Genomic DNA, 18,419 nt, shown 5'->3' with positions numbered 1-18,419 from the left:
TATTGCCAATCCGTGTTGACAATACGGAGCTAGATGAAGTTGCTATAAGGCGGCTTCCTATGTTCATAACTCAGCAGGTGACCTGAAGAAAGGTTTTACTGCTCAGCTTCAACCCACCACCGCATATGCAAGATAAGAAATGGACCTAGCTCACAGCTTAAGGAGAGAATGAATCTGAAATGCTTTGAAGGTCTGCTGATGATATTACCCCACTTTCTTCAAGAATTGCATGAAGCAGGCACCAACATCCAATTACTAGGAGTGCAGCCTTTTTCTAGGTAAATGGTTCTCAGAGTTTTTCTCTGGGTTCAGGATAAAAATTTGCTTGCGCTGCACCAGATTTTTTTATTGATAAGAAATACAGTGGTACCTCGGTTTAAGAACAGTCCTGTTTAAGAACCAATCAGTTTACAAACTCCGCAAAATTGGAAGTAGTGTCCCGGTTTGAGAACTTTACCTCGATCTAAGAACGGAATCTGAATGGCAGAAGGGCAGGCCTCATTAGGGAAAGCATGCCTCGGTTTAGAAACAGTTTTGGTTTAAGAACGGACTTCTGGAACAGATTAAGTTCATAAACCAAGGTACCACTGTACACTGGAAAACAAAAAGGAACAACTCCTAGTAGTGCTTGATTTATAACACAGAACACAACCGCTTTGTAATATGATCACGGGACATCAAGATAAAACAATGCAGCTACATAAGAACCAGAATCACTCCCTGAATATAATATGGATTGTCCCTGAATCTTCCCACACTTGCCAGTGTGGCATGCCATACCCTTTGAGAACCACAGATAGTTCATGACAATGTTACTGTGAAATCTCTCCACTTCAAGGAATTAAATCTGAAGGAGTGCACAGGGAATATAGTTTGGTGACAATAAGTGGATATTAGTCCCCAATGGGCAATTGGGGAGGAGATGGCTTGACGTAGCCCTAATTTGGTGTTCCCTGCTGGCCATTGCCTCCATTTTGTGAAGCAGCCGAAAACAGCTCTACATCGAGAAATCTCTTTGCAGATTGCAGGGGCACAGGCAGACCTATTATTAAGTAAAAATAATTTAAATTGCCCTCTTTGAAACACTAAGCTAGCTCATTGCAGCAAGTTATTATTTTGATCAGGCTGCTCGCTTCTGAAGTCTCTTGGCAACAGCACTGAAATAGCTTTCCCCTGGGAATAAAGACCAATCTGCACTAACAAATTAAAAATGTGTTAAAAGACAAAATAAACATACGTTTTGGGGGGCTAGACTTTCATCTCTGCAGTGGTGCTGCAAATCATCTTGTAAACCCACTGAATCTGCTAGTCAGGTAAATACAGAGAACAAAACGTGACTAGTCATTCCTTGTTTATTGTCCAGGGGGGCATTGTTGCTTTCCAAGCAGTACAACCAGGTCATTCTTCAGTCTAGTAAGTGAAGAACTGTCACCATGCACAGCCTTCTGCACCACATCCCACACCAGAGATAGTCAACGTGCTGCCCCCAAGATATATACATATATATTTGTCTATAACTTCCAGAGTTTCTGACCTTTGGCCATGCTGGCTGGGACGGAAGTGATCCCCAAAACATTTAGAGAGCTCCAGGTCCCATCTCCATCATACCTCTGAATACAGCCTTAATGGATTCTAGCTAGGCTTTTATATGCCTGTTGTCTTTGTCCATGGAGTTTTCTTGGCAGGGATATTGGAGTGGCTTGCCAGTTCCTCCTCCAGGTGGATCACGTTTGGTCAAAACTCTCTACTATGACCTGGACCATAAAGAAGGCTGATCGCCAAAGAATTGATGTTTTTGAATTATGGTGCTGGAGGAGACTCTTGAGAGTCCCATGGACTGCAAGAAGATCAAACCTTTCCATTCTTAAGGAAATCAGCCCTGAGTGCTCACTGGAAGGACAGATCGTGAAGCTGAGGCTCCAATACTTTGGCCACCTCATGAGAAGTGAAGACTCCCTGGAAAAAAACCCTGATGTTGGGAAAGATGGAGGGCACAAGGAGAAGGGGACCACAGAGGACGAGATGGTTGGATAGTGTTCTTGAAGCTACCAGCATGAGTTTGACCAAACTGCGGGAGGCAGTGGAAGACAGGAGTGCCTGGCGTGCTCTGGTCCATGGGGTCATGAAGAGTCGGACACGACTAAACGACTAAACAACAACAACAACAACAGCTAGGCTTTGGTTAGCTTCTAACCTCTGATTAATCTAGTTCCTGCATAGAACTTAGTCCCTTTTCTTTATTTTATTTGCAAAAGTATTTATAAACTGCCCACTTGTATAAAATAGATCTGGGTGGTGTACTTCAGTGTATACAAATGCAACAACAGAACATAAGAATGGCTGCCTCATGTCAAACCGACAAACAATAGACCTGTTGTCATGAAAAGGTCTTCAGAGATGCCTGAAAGTCAAAAGTGAGGTTCTGTGCCAAATCTCTGCTAGAAAAGAGTTCCACAAAGGAAGGTATCAGCAACACTAAATGCCCAATTTCTAGTGGAGGCTGTAAAATGGGGAACAACTAATGGTGCTCCTCCATTTTTGTGCCTCGTTTTCAGAGCACTTGAGAATTTCAGTCAGTGTGAAGTTTCGAGCTCAGCATATTGTTGTGAAGTGGCTGAAAGTGGTGTGAGTGTTCTCTTTCTTTCTTTCTACTAAACATTTTTCCTGGAGCCCTGCGGCTTTCTGGCTTCCTGTACTTCCTGATCTAAAAAAGCCCCGCGGGTGGAGTTATTTCATGAGGTCTTCCTTTGGGCTTTAACTGAAAAGCAGGGGCTGCAGAGTGCTGGTCGCTGGTGAGATGATTTGCAGAAGGTAAGAAAAGACGCTTGCAAATGCTTCTTGGAGACCTCAAAAGCAAGCCAGGCATGACAACAACCCATGATAATTTCTAGTTTTTAAAATGTTCCCTTTGATAATTAATTGATGGAAAATATGCAGTGCTATAGAAAATTCATAAATAAGTAAGGATGAAAGGTGTCAAATGTTTATGACACCGTTACGTTCTGGGGTGAGGAAAAGAACAGTCCATGACCATGAATGTTGTGGCTTCAGTGGAAGGAAAGTTAAGACCCAAACCAATATCTTTTTTGCCTTGGTTTTATGTTTCTTTTTATATCATTTACGTTTTTACTCGTAAGCTGCCCAGAGCACTTTTTGTTATTGGCGGGTATATAAATACTATAAATAAATGAGTGACAAGAGGTGCCAAGCTTGAATTTGGAACCATTTGCTTGATGCTTCAAGACATGTGTTGTGCCCCTGAGCTACAAGGATTGCTTGTCCAAATCATAGGAACATTGGGAGCTGCTCTACCCTCTCTCAGTGCAGAAGACCCGGAACTTTCCACAGATCTACGAACAGGGCTACCTTTCATCAGGTGACCTAACTTGAAAGGAAATAAGCAAGGCAAATGCTCTTCCACTGAGCTGTGGCCCTCAGATCAGATGAAGACCCATCTAGTGCAATATTCTGTTTCTAACAGAACCCAACCAGATCCCTCTAAACGCTTCTCAAGGTTGTGAAGACAATGAGCTTCCCCTGTTGTTTGTCTCCAGAAACTGGTGTTCAAATGAAGACTGGGTGGCAGCAGGAATCCTCTAACAGAGAGAGACATGGACAGGGACACACACAAAGAAAATGCTATGGGATGTTAATGTAAATAAGTTTATTTATTCTCTGAATTTCATGTTCTTTGTGTTTCAAGCTCTCACTCTAACAATTTCCCTTTCATGTATTCAGTGCCTTTTTTCTAAAAAATAAAAAAAAAATGTTTAGGGGTACTCTCATTTTGACTCAAGAAAATAACCATTTTATAGTTCAAATCGGGAAAAATAAATATAGCAAATGGACAAAAGTACGAAGATTTACAAAATGTTTGGAGGTGTGTGTACCCCTGCATCCCCTCAGGAAAAAAAGAACTGCATGTGTTTAATTAGAAGTCCTTTGACCTCAAATTAAGATATCACGTTATTAACCAGTTCACATAGGCATGGAGATATTCATCTTACTACTGGAACTCCAAACTACTCCTCGCTCAAACAGTGAAGTCCACAATGTAACGGTATATTTCATCCTGCCAAAGCACCACTGTGCTACTGATGCCTGTCTGTGTTCAAGAATGCGAGAATAGTAGTGGGCATGCCTTTGGGATTCCCTTAACACATGGATGATGCCCACTTTTCCACGAATCGTCTCCCCCTCTCTCTTTTTTTATCAGGGAAACAAGTTATCTACATGTCAGACTTCAACCTCTGAGAGAACGTTAATGGTCCCTGCCTGATGAGATCATCCGAGGAACTGACTGCGGCAGCTTTCTCCAACGTGAATGGTGAAACCAAGACGACGTGACTTCAGTTAGTAATATTACGGTGAGGCAGGGTGAGGGAATAACATTCCCCAAGTGGAAAGCTACATTTCAAACATCATTATAGAAATATTGAAAACTTTATAGCCTTGGTGTAATGTTTAGGCCGGAGCTTACAAATCTTCACTCATACTGTCTTCACTTGCGTAGCAAACAACAAAAAATACCCCACAAGGGCCTGTGCTGACCAGAAATGCATTTCCAGACATATTTTTTATTATTATTCAAAGCTGCCTCTTTATAGTAAAGGGGGAATTCTCTGGGGGTCGTCATTGCTGCCAGCTTTGCTGCCTCTTTCTACAACCGCAGCACTGAAAACGAGCTGTTTCATGACAACCGGTCTGGCTCATTGCCTCCTCTTTTTTTTGTTTGGGGCGGTGAAGTGGGGTGAGGGTAAAAAAGACCGCGTGGATCATCTTTCTCCCTGTTCAGAACTGTGGAACATTCCTGTGGTAACTGCTGCATTTCTTACAAGGAAAATAAATGATAGGAGGAAAGCACTTAGTGTGTGCATCCCTTAGGGGTGAACTAATGAAATCTTAACATCAGGAGGGACAGGAAAGAAATGTTTTGTGTGTTCAGTACAGCAATCAGCAACTTTTCTCAAGAGCATTCACGGTCTGTGTCAGGGATATGGATGAACTGATGGGCTGTGAGCATGATCTAACCCCGAAGGATTCTTTTCCTTATCTCACCCACGGTTGCCCTGCCACATGATAAGATGTGGCAGAGTATTTTTCTGCAGTCTTTTTTTTAAAACGGGGGGGGGGGGGGAATCCAGTGTTGCATTTTGGTTTTCATATGCATTGCTCAGCTATGCATAAGCTTACATGTTCCAAAACTTTTGTTGCTGTTGTTCAAAGGCAGCATCATTATTATGGAGCTGGGACACTTGTGAATATGCACCTATCTCTCCCCTGATCTGCTTCTCCTCTGGAGAAAGAAAGAAAATAATAATAATAATAATAATAATAATAATAATAATAATAATAATAGTAATAATAATAATTTATTATTTGTACCCTGCCCATCTGGTTTCCCCAGCCACTCTGGGCGGCTTCCACAGAGACCAAAAATACACTAAAATGTCACACATTAAAAACTTCCCTGAACAGGGCTGCCTTAAGATGTCTTCTGAATGTCAGGTAGTTGTTTAGCACTTTGACATCTGATGGGAGGGCGTTCCACAGGGCGGGCGCCACTACTGAGAAGGCCCTCTGCCTGGTTCCCTGTAGCTTTGCTTCACGCAATGAGGGAACCGCCAGAAGGCCCTCGGCACTGGACCTCAGCGTCTGGGCAGAATGATGGGGGTGGAGGCGCTCCTTCAGGTATACTGGGCCGAGGCCGTTTACCTGAAGGCCGAGGAAACTGCATCCTCGCTTCCTAGGGAACCAACCAGGGGTATGCAGATTAGAAGATTTTTCCATGTGTTCATTCATCAGTCCATTTTGTCCTGCTTGTACAAAGTGCTGTGGATTTTTGAAAAACTGCACAAAAATGTCCACTGCACAATTCTCTTGGGAATTATAGAGACAGAACTACCTAAATTGCATAGAAATGTATTCATGTATGTGACTACAGCGGCAAGAATGTTACTTGCCCAAAAATGGAAAGAAGAAGAAGTTCCAGCAAAGGAAGAATGGATACAAAAACTTATGGAATATGCTTAAATGGCAAAACTTACTGGAAGAGTAAGAAATCAAGATAACAAACTTTTTATAAAAGAATGGAAATGGTATATTGAATATTGACAGATAAATTGTAAACAGATAAAAACACTGGCAGGATTATTGTAATAACCTGCAGCTACAAAAGAGTATATATATGAGAGCATATATATAAGGAAGATAAATAAATGAGTAAGTTAAGTTAGTTTGAATATGCAGAAGATATTAAAAATAAATTTAAGGAACCACAGAAAGAGGGGGAAGGAAGTCAAGTTTTAATATATATATATGTGTGTGTGTGTATATATATATATATATATATATATATATATATATATATAAAATGTCCATTGCTTTATTATACCCATTTTGGCACATTTATTTGAGCCCAGAATTGTATTGCCATGCTGTGCTGGCTAGCTCTATCTGCATTTAGTTTCGCATGAATGTTTGGGGAAGAATTAGTATATGAATGTGGTTTCGCATACAGGTGTCATACAGTACATCTGCATTGTGTCACTTTCTGTGGTACTTCCACCCAAATTTTTCTTCAATAGACTGTACACATTTGAAACACATTTCCCTCCTCAAAGAATTCTGGCCATTGTACTTTGTTAAGGGTGTAAACTACAATTCTTAGGATTCTCTGAGGCTGTTACAAAGGTTTATACAGTGGTGCCTCACAAGACGAAATTAATTCGTTCCGCGAATTTTTTCATCTAGCGAATTTTTCGTCTTGCGAAGCACGAAATCCCATAGGAATGCATTGAAAATCAATTAATGAGTTCCTATGGTCAAAAAAAGTCCAAACAAAGCCAAATTTGGTACAACAAGAGTTTATTAAGTGCTCTTTAAAGTCACACATACTGTAAAGAGCATTTCAAAATTCAAACCCAGAATTTTTTTTAAAAAACAGCAGAGTGGCCCAATGGTCACAGAAAATCATAAAAATGCAGGAAAAAAAACAAGCTTCCAGATTCTTGAAAACCCCTCCCCAACTGTTCCCCCAGCCACCCAGCACACAGAAATTCAAATCCAGAATTTTTTTAAAAAAACAGCAGAGTGGCCCAATGGTCACAGAAAATCATAAAAATGCAGAAAAAAACCCACAAGCTTCCAGATTCTTGCAAACCCCTCCCCAACTGTTCCCCCAGCCACCCAGCACACAGAAATTCAAATCCAGAATTTTTTAAAAAAAACAGCAGAGTGCCCCAATGGTCACAAAAATCATAAAAATGCAGAAAAAAAACACACAAGCTTCCAGATTCTTGCAAACCCCTCCCCAACACCAAGTCCTTGAATTCCAAACACCCCAACCCAAAATCCAACCCCCCCAAAAAAAGTTTTAAAAGCTTAACTTACCAAATGGCTGCAAAAGAAGTTTTGGAAAAGCTTCAAAAATCACCAAAGTCTTTAAAAACCTCAAAAAAGGCTACTATGTACACTGCGTTCTATGAGTTGCTCCTCGAAGTCAAGTCGCAACCGTATTAACGGTGTTAAGAAAAAGGAAACAAACTTGCAAGACGTTTTCGTCTTGCGAAGCAAGCCCATAGGGAAATTCGTCTTGCGAAGCAGCTCAAAAAACGGAAAACCCTTTCGTCTAGCGAGTTTTCCGTCTTGCGAGGCATTCATCTTGCGGGGCACCACTGTAATAGTGATTTAAATGGTCTGGATGCTATCTGGATGACTCACAACTTGAAGGCTTGCAGTATCCCAGAATTCTTTCAGTTTTTCGGATATCTTCAGGGATTCATGGCTTTTTAAGGTGTTGCTTATTCAGAACTTTCTGGACACAGGGATTGGGTGATATGGTATACCAGGTCAGTTTAATCATAAGATTGTCTGTGATATAGGAAATATCTCAATACTTTTATCTATTTCTACAGTTGAGAGCCCCTAAAATTCACTACTGATTTGTGAAATTTGGCCTATCATTTGTGCTAAACTGACTGAAATATAACCACACAGTTCTGTTCCCCTGAGGAAATAACTAAATCTACATTCTTAGAATTTGTCTACTTAAATACACCATCTAGCAAAAGTGAAATAATTGGCTGTGCAATTTTTCTACCAATTATTATGCATTAAAATCTGAACTAAATCCAGTGAGCAACCTAATTACTTAATTGCCCAAGAGAGATTCCAACCTTGTGGGTAAATTATTAACTCCCCCTCACGCCCCATATATTTACAAGGGATGCCATAAAGATTGTGATCTTTGCTGAGTTTTATGTATTATTATTTTTATTTAATAAAGCCACTGCTGGGTTCTTATACATAGCACTGTGCTTCTATAGTTTTTATAATAATGTACCATAAAAAGCACTTCAGGAAAAGATGCATAGTAAACAAACAAATGTAAGAGTGTATATGCTTATGTACATAGTATAACTACTATTCCTCTTGAGCAGGAGACAGATAGTTGTCCTTCTCTCTTTCTAAAAATAATTTCCTAGAAGTTAAAATTCTCCTTTCTCCCCCTTGTTCAGCTTGCTACACTGATCAGGCCTCTGAACAGCTCAGAAATGGAAGTGCCGTTCCCCCAGTGAGTAAGGTGTCAATAGATCAGTCCCATAATAGCCTGGGAGACAACTGCATCTCGATGGGGCAGAGTCATTCATTCTGTTGAGGTCATGGGAGTAGTATGAAAAGAGGAAATTAAATGTACTCACCAGAAAAGATACATTGAGATAGTTAATAACGTGACAGCTACTAATAATAAGGAAATTCACAGTTCAGGCTGACCTTAAATGTATAGCCCAATAAGGAAGCGGTTAAGGAGACACCCTGTTGTGCCAAGATATTAGAAGTCACCCTTAACTATAAATTTCCTTGTTTTTACTAGCTTAAGTTACAAATGAAGTATTCTTTGAACAGCTCTCCTGTTTTTGCTGAATATTTGAGACTAGGCTTCTTGGGGGAAGAAAATTGGTGAAAATATAAATGCATAGCTGTTAGTTAATAATTATGCCCCATCTTTAAAATGAATTGTTGCTGTTGTTTAGTTGTTTAGTCGTTGTCTGACTCTTTATGAGCCCATGGACCAGAGCACGCCAGGCACTCCTGTCTTCCACTGCCTCCCGCAGTTTGGTCAAACTCATGTTAGTAGCTTCAAGAACACTGTCCAACCATCTCATCCTCTGTCGTCCCCTTCTCCTTGTGCCCTCAGTCTTTCCCAACATCAGGGTCTTTTCCAGGGAGTCTTCTCTTCTCATGAGGTGGCCAAAGTATTGCAGCCTCAGCTTCAGGATCTGTCCTTTCAGTGAGCACTCAGGGCTGATTTTCTTAAGAATGGATGCGTTTGATCTTCTTGCAGTCCATGGGACTCTCAAGAGTCTCCTCCAGCACCACAATTCAAAAGTATCAACTCTCCAGCGATCAGCCTTCTTTGTGGTCCAGCTCTCACTTCCATACATCACTACTGGGAATAGCAGTGCTAAATTGTATATATGCACCCTACATATATGGATGCAATGCTGTGTTTCACCTATTCTAGAGCAGCCAGTTTACACTGGTTGTAATCAAACTGGAATAGTATTCTCCACTTCCTGTTGCCCATTCCATTTTGTTCTGATGGGCCTACTTTTGTTCTGATGGGTGTGTGGGAGAAGGAATGGGAAACTTTTCTTCCTCCCAAGTTAACCTATCTTAGGATTCAAATCAATGGCTTCAGGTTTTTTAAAAATTGTTTTCATTAAATATTTTCTTGACTTACAAAAGTGCATACAGTGTCTCTGCTTTCCGTTCACAGAATCTTTTATACATATCAGTTATATTTGATGTTATACACACCAATGATACACCAATGATATAGACCGTATAAGCTTGGGAAAGAAGAGAGGCAGGGGAAGAGAATAAGGGAGAGAGACCGTTCATTCTTTTACATAGTATATGTGCAAGGTTTTTGTGTCAGTGTCACATGGGTAGGTTCTCTTTCTATTCATTTATTAGTTTTCATTGGTGGTGAGAGAGGTTGGGGGGCACAGAACATGGTTGGTTGACTTCAGTTGGCTGATGTGAATTTTGTGTATGAGGGTGGAGGGGTTGGTGGGTCAAGTTAGCCATATTGATTCGTATGCCATTGGTGGGTTCTTGTAGTAGTACAGTCATACCTCGGGTTAAATATGCTTCAGGTTGAGCGTTTTCAAGTTACGCTCCGCGGCAACCCAGAAGTAACGGAGCGTGTTACTTCTGGGTTTGCCGCTCGCGCATGCGCAGACGCTCAAAATGATGTCACACGCATGCGCAGAAGTAGCAAAACGCGACCCACAGATGCGCAGTTGCATGTTACGTTCTACTCCGGGCTCCGGAACAGATCCCATTCGCATCCAGAGGTACCACTGTAATGATAATAATAATTTTATTATTTATACTCTGCCTATCTGGCTGGGTTTCCCCAGCCACTGTGCGCGGCTTCCAGCACATACAAAAACATACTAAAACGTCAAACATTAAAAACTTCCCAATACAGGGCTGCCTTCAGATGTTTTCTGAAAGTTGTGTAGTTCTTTATCTCCTTGACATTGGATGGGAAGGTGTTGTTGTCATGTTGGGCTGTGTATGTCATGAAGGGGAGTCACAGTGGAGTGAAGGCATCCTTTTTTGTTTGTCCCTGTGCTAGTTAATAATAATAATAATAATAATAATAATAATAATAATAATAATAATAATTTATACCCCGCCCATCTGGGGTTAAAAGCTTCCCTAAATAGGGCTGCCTTCAGATGTCTTCTAAAAGTCTGGTAGTTGTTTTTCTTTTTGACATCTGGTGGGAGGATGTTCCACAGGGTGGGCGCCACTACCGAGAAGGCCCTCTGCCTGGTTCCCTGTAACTTGGCTTCTTGCAGCAAGGGAACCGCCAGAAGGCCCTCGGCACTGGACCTCAGAAGTTTCAGTTTGCTGGTTAGTTTTTCTAGTAGGGCTGTTTTCAATACAGTTTGGTACCAGTGGTCCATGTTCACTCCTGGCATGTCTCTCCAGTGTCTAGTTATGATGCTTCTGGCTGCTGAGAGTAGGTGAGTTATGAGTTCTTTGTCATGTGAGTGTGCGTTATTGTTTTGGAAAATGTTCAATAGGGCTAGTTCTGGGGTGGCTTCTAATACCTGTTTCGTTATTTTGCACATTTCTTGTATCAACGGTTTTCATTAACAAGATTGTGCATGCAGGATAGTCTAAAGTCCTCAATGCAGCACTGCTTCCCCTGAGCCCAGAATGCTTGTATGTGAACACTTGGTCCACGAGTGCATGCAGTCCCTTCAGGAGGAAGGGCAGGATATAAATCCAATCAGTTCAATTTCAGAGGCCATGATTGTTTGTGGGAACTATGTGACACAAAGCTCTAACAATCAATAGGAGTTCATCCAAGTAAATGTGCTTTGGATCCAGATGCCAACCATCTGTGCGAAATATCTTACTATAGAGTGGGGTCAATCAGAGGGATGTGTTTGAATTAGCTTTAAGGCAGCCTTATGGTAATCACCCACTTTCAATCGAAAGTGGAAGTATTGTTTGTTTGCTGAAGCTGTTCTGCAGTTTGGACCACATTCAAGGACAATGTTTTATTTAGCTGATATAGTTTAGGGCTGTAAGACGATCTGAATTTCCAGTTACAACAAAGGCAGGAAAAAATGTACTGAAATCAACTATTTTTAATTGTTCTACGCTAGTTTTTAATAAACTCAGGCACTGTGTTTGAGACACAGTGGACTCAACCATTGGATAGTTGCATGCCAAAATAAGATAAAAAGCGAAAAGCAAAATGGTACTACAATTAATCTATAGCTATGAATAGTCCAGTAAGGCAGACTAGGTATTCTCACTGCATCTCTGCTGTGCCCATTTCTGTAACTTAGATGTGTGGAAACAGATAGATTATTATTATTTATTGATTTTGTCAGTCGCTTTATCTTACCCAAGGCAACTCAGAGTGACTTACAACCAACCAAACAACATCCTCCCAAAGGCATGCAGTATACGGGAGAAACAGGGCTAAGTTTTTCAGTAGAGAAGTTAGGCATTTATTACTATCTTATTTCTATCCTGCCTTTTACCCAGAAAGATATTCAAGACCATAAAAACTGGGCCTTTTCCCATCCCATCCGACATACACCTGCACAACTTGGAAGGGTCTCAGGACCTCTGAAGTGGGATAGTGGTGATGGAATAGGTCTTCTTTTTGTTTTTGTTTATATTAAAAAAACCTCAGCAAAGGCAATACCAGATCACATGATGCATGTTGGCTCCACTGCTGCTGTCTTGAACTACTGTATTTTTCGCTCTATAAGACGCACCAGACCACAAGATGCACCTAGTTTTTGGAAAAGGAAAACAAGAAAAAAAATGTTCTGAATCTCAGAAGCCAGAACAGCAAGAGGGATCGCTGCGCAGTGAAAGCAGCAAATCCCTCTTGCTGTTCTGGCTTCTGGGATAGCTGCGCAGCCTGCATTTGCTCCATAAGATGCACACACATTTCCCCTTACTTTTTAGGAGGGAAAAAGTGAGTCTTATAGAGCAAAAAATACGGTATTTGTTTGAGTGGGCAGCAAGGGGAAACAAGTTTCAGCTACAGAAGTTGAAGAACAGAGCTGCGCCATGCCCTGCCCTGCGCTCCATAAGCGAGCCTCCTGGGCTCAGGTTCACCTGGCTGCTAGTGTGGAAGTCAGATTCCCCTACCAGCACAGTTAGCTTATATATGTGGAATTGGGAAAGGGCACCATCTTGTCCTCTGGGCAGCAAAATATCGTTGTAAAGTGATAATTTGCTTCACCGCGTTAGGAATCATTGCACTCATCTTCCACTGCAGCGTCTTCCTCTGTTCCCAAAGCTGCTTCTCCACACTCTCATGCTGCGTACCAAAACGTAGTGATAGAAACTCTTTTTATGGTTCAAGAATGTCCCCATAAGCATTGCCTGATTTCCATCTTGCTTCTGAATTCTTGGCTTATGTGTGTGCCCACCACTCTGCAAGGCAGGCAACTGAACTGTAAAATACACGCTGTTGCTTATAACAACACCCCCTCTTTTTTAAAAAAGACAACCTGGTGAATTTTAGTGATAGAGGGCACTCGGTATTAGATAGCTGGGTCTTCTCTCTCACAGAGTGTACTTCTGTAGCTATACTCCCATATAGCTAACCTACATTAATAATTTTATAATAATAATTTATTATTTATACCCCGCCTATCTGGCTGGGCTTCCCCAGCCACTCTGGGCGGCTTCCAAAAAAATATTAAAATACTATAATACATCAAACATTAAAAGCTTCCCTAAACAGGGCTACCTTCAGATGTCTTCTAAAAGTCTGGTAGTTGTTGTTCTCTTTGACATCTGGTGGGAGGGCGTTCCACAGGGAGGGCGCCACTACTGAGAAGGCCCTCTGCCTGGTTCCCTGTAACTTGGCTTCTCGCAGTGAGGGAACCGCCAGAAGGCCCTCGGTGCTGGACCTCAGTGTCTGGGCAGAATGATGGGGGTGGAGACGCTCCTTCAGATACACTGCATATACTGGACCGAGGCCGTTTAGGGCACTGAAACGGATAAAAACAGCAATGCTGCATGATTGAATATTATTGTCAAATATGGAGGCAGCCCTCTCCAAGGAGAAGATGGGAAAATCCACCAAAAAATGAGAACATTTTTCACAGTGTGTTTTGGCACACATCAAAAGAAAGAGATCTGTGTAAAACAATTGGCTTTAACCAGTGTTTGCAGACCTATTTGATTTTCACAGTACGAAGAAAGAACGGGGTAAGCCTTAGTATTAATTACCATTTGCTATAAGTGCTGCCGAGCAGGTGGGAAGTGTCGTTCAGCTGAGCCACTACAAATTTGCGACATATTTGAAGCTTATTGCTATAAATCACTCGTTCTGAAGGGTGGGGGTGGGAATAGTTATTGGCTGTAAATTAAGTAGCATAAAGTCACAGCCATGGAATTTTGCACAGTTAGATGGGGCTGAGCTGGAGAAGCAGGTGAGTTTAATGACTCTTAATATATTAAGAAAAATAAAAGTACTTTTGGGAAGAATGCGTTAACCCCCACCTGTACAGCATCTTTCTAATGCCAGACCCATTCATATTAAGTGGGTCTTACATTGCAATGGGATGCGGGGGGGGGGGGGAGGAGAGGTGGCAGTGTTTGGATGCTCTGCGCTTTATAAATTCCGTTTTGCAAGCTGTTCTCTGAAGCCACCCCAGCTCCTGACTGGAATGTCCCATTTTTTTGGTCTGGCACAAGTCAGCAGGCTCGTGCCACCCCCCCGTCCCCCCTTTCCTACACCCCTGATCTGATAACATATTTGTCTATTACAGCCTTGTTGATTTCAGGGTGACAGATTTTCCAAGTATTAAAACCTGAAGTAGGGTTTTAGAAACAGCTAATGAAACATGTGACCACACTAGCCGATAACTCTCCTTCGCCCCCTCTCCATTCTGATTCTCAGGAATATCAACTGCATCTGCTTTCCCACAGATCTATAATTTTTAAGGATTGTTCATATTTTCAGAATCTTTGCCCATAGCAATGTTGAAACTTATTATGGACAATGCTTGCCACATTTTGATGAAGTTAATAGGCTTTGTGCTAATAAAATAGTATTTTGTTTTTTGAAAGCACCCTGAAAACTCTTAAAACACACACACACACAATAAGGCATTTGTGATCTAATACTTATTCCTATTTTTTCTTTTTAAAAGAATATAATTGGTTGAAACTACGTTAGTTGAATTAGTTCCCATTGAAATCAATGTGAAAAGTTAACCACACAACTAAGTCCCACTGATTTCAAAGAGAAACAAATTCAATAAACTGAGCCTGAATCCAACCCATTTTTTTTTTAAACTCTCATACACTAGATCAGGCATCCCCAAACTCAGCCCTCCAGATGTTTTGGGACTACAACTCCCATCATCCCTAGCTAATAGGACCAGTGGTCAGGGATGATGGGAACTGTAGTCCCAAAACATCTGGAGGTCTGAGTTTGGGGATGCCTGCACTAGATATTGTACAATAATTAAATTCAAAAGAACAAACTGAGCCTGCAGGTTTTACAATATAAAAATAACTGAAATTGTGAAATACATTTAACTTATGTAAATAGGCCACTATGATTATATAAATGTTGGTCAAGTGATGGTTGTACTTAAAAATGTTGTACAAAAATCAAAGACAAACTTCCCCAATTTGCAGTCTTATAGTATAAAATTTGTTAGGGAGGAAAGGCAAGGCGAGGCAGTCAACCAGGAAAAGTTGGGATGATTAAAAGTGTCTTGAGGAGGTGTGAAAAAAGAGGATACAATCTGACACCAGGTGGAATAATAGGAGCTGCAAGGGCGAGGGATGCAAGCAGGCAATATAGAAAACAATATTTGGCTGAACTAGAAGGCAGTTAAGAATATGGTCCATGCAGAGGGATGGAGGAGGAACAGCTAGTGAGAGAAAGCAAGATCATGAAAACATTTGAGAGGAAGTACACACAGCTTAGAATGAAGATGAGAAAAGAAAGGAAGGTTGTAAAGGGTGTGGTACAAAGGAGACATATAATCTGAACGATGACCAGAAAATATCATTAGGAACATAGGAACTTGACCTATACCTGGTCAGGTCATTGGTCCATCTGGTTCAGCATTGTCTACACTGGCTAGAAGCAACTATCCGAGATTTCAGAAGGGTTTCTCCCATGGAGATGTTGGGGATTGAACCCAGGATCTTTTGCATATGCTCTGCCACTGAGCCACACTCCATTCCAATGAAGTAGCAGTAGCAGAGAGCCTGAAGAGTAGAAGCAGGAAGACCAGCCAAAATCATCAGTGGGGGCAGGTAATAAGAAAATGAGCTTAAAATGTTGATAGAGTCTATCGCTATCTGTCAATCACTATTTTTTAAATCAATTACAAGACTTGGAAAATTGGAGAAATGGGCAGAAAGTAGTCAGAGAACTCCATAATTCCATGGACCAGAGCATGCTAGGCACTCCTGTCTTCCACTGCCTCCCGCAGTTTGGTCAAACTCATGCTGGTAGCTTCGAGAACACTGTCCAACCATCTCGTCCTCTTCTCCTTGTGCCCTCCATCTTTCCCAACATCAGGGTCTTTTCCAGAGAGTCTTCTCTCCTCATGAGGTGGCCAAAGTATTGGAGCCTCAGCTTCACGATCTGTCCTTCCATGCTTTAAGTAGAACCATTAACAACATTATCCAAAACAAGATAAAGTGATATTGAAAAGGACAGATTGCTTATCCTTTTCCCCACATGTTATGGCTGAAGCATCCATAACAGGCCACCACAGAAGGTGCCAAAGCTGTCTAAGAAGGCAAGATGTTGCCGTCCCTCTCTATGGACACAAAAGAAGGATGCGTGTGCCTAAGGCAAATTTTGAAGGGTCATCTCATCTCATCCTCTTCATTTCTCTTCATCAGAAACAACTGGGGTTCTACACAGTGCGAGCTCTTTGGAAAGGTGAGCTCATAGTCTTCTAGACAAGATCAAGAGTTGGAAGGGAATAGAGACTGAAACAGGAAACTATGCACCAAAGGTCAGGCAGAAGATGAGTAATGGTAAGTGACCTTTTGTTATCGAAACTCCCAAGTTCATTTCCTTAGCCACCGCTCCTTTCCTACCTTCCCATCACGAGATGCAAGGTAACAAAAAAGAAACATTATGTGCATTTGGGCAGTCTTGCCTCACCTCAGTGCAAGAATTAAAAACAACAGCATCCCATTCACATTTTGACATTTGATAAATTGTGGGTTTGGTTTTTAAATATAAAATTGGAAGTCTGCAGCAAAGATCTCTCTGGGTCTCAGCCAGAAGGACTGAAGGTCCCATTTGTTTTTATATGGTTCTTGGCATTGCAGAAAGCTGTGTGTACAGTAGGACACCGCAGGTGGCACGTACAGTTAAAATGCTTTGTTTTACCCTTGACAAATAAGCAGAGATAGATTTAGGAATTCAGCCCAGACAGTAACTTCCTGCATTGGCAAGCTGAAAAACTTTTAATTGCACATGTTTTGTTGTAGAAACCAACTCGGAAAGGAAGTCCAGGCGTGTGACTCTCAACCTAAAAGGAGGGACAGAATGTGTGAACTCATGTGTGAAAAAAGGGAAATGTTACTGCTCTTTGCTGAGAGAGACTCTCCTCCCTGGAAGAGAGGGGAGTGGTTGTGGGCGGGAGACCGAGCTCCGCCCCTGGTAGGGGGCCTTAGCCCCCTCCCCTCCTTACCTGGCTGGTGCCCACGCCCACCGGAGGCAGCCAACCAGGTGCCTCCGGGGGGCGTGTGTAGCAGCTTAATGCTGTGGCACCAGCTCCGCCTCCTCCTCATTCGTCGTCGTCCCTCAGCGAGTCACCCACCCTCCACTCCCATTTAGCTCAGGGTCTAGGTTTTTGGCCTTGCTATGGACCTTAGGTTGGTCGCCCCGGTTGTCTGGGGGGCCTGGTAGGAATTTTTCCATTTGGCATTAGGCTTTTTGGTTTTTTTCGCCTACCTCGTAGCAATCGTCACAACTTTTGTGGTATTGGTGGGTAGGTTAGGCATTGGATTCATGTGTTGTGCTGTGTCAAGGGCTAGGTGTGGCCATCGCCTATGCTATCTACCGTGGGTTATTCCGTTAAAGGAATCTGGCGGTCGTGTATTCCGTCCGATGCCTGCTTGGCGGGAGGCCATGGCACGACCCTCGGTGACATCAGGGGGTGAGCCTATAGTTGGATGAGCATCAACAGGCTCCACCTACTGTTGAATAAACCCACCTCCTATAGTCATCCAATGCCTAAGCCAATACCTTTTCACTGCTGTAATCAATAAAGTTGTGGCCTTTCCTTGCCCATTAACCTTATATCACGTGTCCTTGTGTATTTATTTCACTTAGCGGGGGTCGGGCCCTCGATCCACAAGTAACCAGTAAAGCTCCTTCTGACTCCCACCCAACCTCCACTTTCTTTGTCTCTGCCTATGAATTTGTACAGGCTGCCACGAACACATTAGTGTACTGTAAGCAGTTTTCATCACCAATATTGCTATTTTTTCCTAGAAGGTTTGCCAGGTGTTTGTGTTTGTCTTTACTAAAATGGGTAATGTTGGGAGACAAAATCAACAAACTGATTGTGCTTGATAGCCCTTTATTTAGGTTTACAGTTTTTGATGCCAGTGGTTTTTAAAGTTGACCACTACGTAGAGAGAAGTTTAAAGTTTATACCTATACAGTGGTACCTCAGGTTACATACGCTTCAGGTTACATACGCTTCAGGTTACAGACTCCGCTAACCCAGAAATACTGCTTCAGGTTAAGAACTTTGCTTCAAGATAAGAACAGAAATCGTGCTCTAGTTGCGCGGCGGCAGCAGGAGGCCCCATTAGCTGAAGTGGTGCTTCAGGTTAAGAACAGTTTCAGGTTAAGAACG

At 42.0% G+C, this 18,419-nt stretch overlaps 1 long non-coding RNA gene across 1 annotated transcript; it reads left to right on the top strand.

The window, feature by feature from the left end:
* The first annotated feature begins 2,725 nt into the window (after positions 1–2,725).
* On the top strand, positions 2,726–17,149 carry LOC310761300. Its single transcript, XR_014547352.1, has 4 exons — positions 2,726–2,811; positions 4,217–4,352; positions 16,441–16,578; positions 17,041–17,149. It is a non-coding gene; the product is annotated as an uncharacterized lncRNA (long non-coding RNA).
* The last annotated feature ends 1,270 nt before the right edge of the window (positions 17,150–18,419 follow it).

Source organism: Podarcis filfolensis, assembly GCF_964270895.1.
Source record: "Podarcis filfolensis genome assembly, chromosome: 4".
Classification (NCBI taxonomy): Eukaryota; Metazoa; Chordata; class Lepidosauria; order Squamata; family Lacertidae; genus Podarcis; species Podarcis filfolensis.
Note: the sequence above shows the minus strand (reverse complement) of the source record. Positions and strands in the feature narration are given on the sequence as shown.